The sequence below is a fragment of the Arachis ipaensis genome, chromosome B08 (genome assembly GCF_000816755.2).
Source record: "Arachis ipaensis cultivar K30076 chromosome B08, Araip1.1, whole genome shotgun sequence".
Lineage (NCBI taxonomy): Eukaryota > Viridiplantae > Streptophyta > Magnoliopsida > Fabales > Fabaceae > Arachis > Arachis ipaensis.
This window is the reverse complement of record NC_029792.2, coordinates 32,947,173-32,949,769: the sequence shown is the minus strand read 5'-3', so window position 1 is coordinate 32,949,769 and position 2,597 is coordinate 32,947,173. Positions and strand designations below refer to the sequence as shown.

At 35.5% G+C, this 2,597-nt stretch overlaps 1 protein-coding gene across 1 annotated transcript in view; it reads right to left on the bottom strand.

The window, feature by feature from the left end:
* LOC107610866 (probable leucine-rich repeat receptor-like serine/threonine-protein kinase At3g14840) overlaps nucleotides 1-2,597 on the bottom strand; it is a 41,817-nt gene that overhangs the window by 32,876 nt on the left and 6,344 nt on the right. The window lies entirely within an intron of this gene.

Sequence of the window (2,597 nt, the reverse complement as noted above, 5' to 3'; positions counted from 1 at the left end):
AAAACAGGCAGTGTTTGGGCGTTCAAACGCCAGGAAGACAGGGAGGAGCCAAATTCATTTTTTCCACACGTATTTCCATTTTAATTTTAATTTTTATGCTTCAATGCATGATTTTTACATGAACATGTCAAGAACCCTGATTTCTAAAATCCTTAATTTCTAAAATTCCATCTTTCCAAATTCAATCCAACTCTTTTCAAATCTTTTCTGAAAACAAATCTATCTTTTTCACTCAAAAATCTTTTCAACTAATCTATACATTTTTCAAATCTCTATATTATCTTTTTCAAAATTCAGATTTATCTTTTTCAAAAATCTATCATATCTTTTCAAAATTAAATTATATTTTCTATCTTATCTTTTTTTCAACTCAATCTTCTTATCTTATCTTTTCCAATTTTTCGAAACCCCCCCCCCATCCCTTTAAATTTGGGTTCGGCCTCCCTCATCCTCCATCAACAATTGCACCTAGCTCTCCTTCTACCCCTCTTCTTTCTTTTCTTTTGCTTGAGGACAAGCAAACCTCTAAGAACTGAACTCTACAAGATTGCCAACAAAAATTCAAAAGAGGCCAGATTGGCTTATCCAAGCGTGATTTCTCTACTCTGCAAGGACGCTGGAGTAAGGATGGGAATAACTGAATATATCCTAATTGAAAAGCCAATCACCAAAGCATCAATGGAAAAACAACAAGCACAGGAGGATCCCATCAAGAAAAGAGCACAGGAATTCCTCTCAGAGATCCCTCAAGCTGAATACTGGGAATATCTTGAGACGTCCGTTACCAAGATACGGGAAGCTATGGAGCAAATAATAAAAGAACAGAAGGAACACAGTCAAATGCTGACCTATATGTTTAAAGAACAAGAGGAGCAGGGGCGTGACTTAAGGGAATTGAAGCGCCAAAAGTCTTCTCTTGTAGGACCAAGCACCCCAAGGATCAGAGGAACCCCCGTGCCCCCAGAATAAAGGTTGTTAATTTCCAATTTCTGCCTTAACTCTGTGACAGTGTCCTTATAAAAGTTTACCTTCAAGTAATATAGTAGTAATTAGTATCTATTTTGATTTTATCTCCAATTAAGCTATAGTTTATTTTTCTCATCATCAGCAAACATGAATAAAGTAGTAGATCTTTTGAATAAGAAGCAATAAAATTTCGAGTTCAATAAAAGAAATTCTAATTGGTTAAATGTGGTGGCAATGCTTTCTATCTTCTGAATGAATACTTAAACAGTGCATATGTCTTTTGAATTTATTGTTTAAGACTGTTAAATATGTTGGCTCTTAAAAGAATGATGAACATGAGACATGTTACTGATAATCTGAAAAATCATAAAAATGATTCTAAGCATCTCCAAAACTCCAACATATTCTCCATTACTGCACAACAAGTAACCTTTAATTTATGCTCTCTTGGTTATTCGCAATTCAACTGATAAACATAATTGACTTCCTGACTAAGATTTACAAGATAACCATAGATTGCTTCAAACCAACAATCTCCGTGGGATTCGACCCTTACTCACGTGAGGTATTACTTGGACGACCCAGTGCACTTGCTGGTCAGTGGTACGAGTTGTGAAAAGTGTGATTCACAATTCGTGCACCACCGTTCATCATAGTTCATAACCTCAACTACGTGCCTTTGTCTATGGCGACGACGTCGCCTCCTACTGCTCAGCAGTCCACATCCACGTCAAAGCTGCCTCTGGTGGCAGATGCCGAACCCCGGAGTCCAGCTCTAGCAATGAGGCAGCAGCTGATGCCCCACCACCGCTTTCCATCGTACGGTTGAAAATCTGGCTTGATGGCGGCACCATGGGAGTCGAACAAGGTACCTCAATTTCTTTCGAGTTTGGGTTGGTATTGCCCCTACATAAAATTGTGTCGACATTGACAAGGTGCTTTGATAAAGTAGTTGTGATATTCTGGGTCTTAATATCATCGATCTTGCGTAGCGAGGATTGAGCATTAAATATTGTTATGATCATGAGATGTATCCTTATTGTACAAAACCTTGGGATTTATTACAATGGTTGGGTTCAAATGAATATTTGTATATATCACAGGCATAGGTGGATTTAGGGTGTGTTTGGCAAACACGTTGGGGAGGAGAGAAGCCCGTTTGAGTTTCTTGAAAGTTTCACTTTGATGTTTGGCAATTTTTATCTTTCTGAACATAGAATTGATTCTGCCTCTGAACCCACGTTTAGGAGAAGCTAAAATTTGTAGCTTCTGCGTTTCACGTTCATGGTTGTTGATTATCATTAGAAAATTAGGTAAAAAATTTATTTCTTTTTTACCAACCCTACCCTTCATTTTCTTCTATAAGAATGATACCAGTAACTATTATCTTCACAATCGTTCTCTGTAGTTCTTCCACTTCTTCATAGTTTTTTCGTTCCAATTTTTTTCATCAAAATCGTTCAGATTTATTTCAATCACTAGCAAATTGAATATTTTAATTTTTTATTATTTTTAGTACTCATTTTCATATTTTAATTTTTATATTTTTTATTATATTTTTTATTTATATTTTTTATTATATTTTTATTTATATGATAAATATTTTTATATTATTTGTGTAAGTCTTCTGA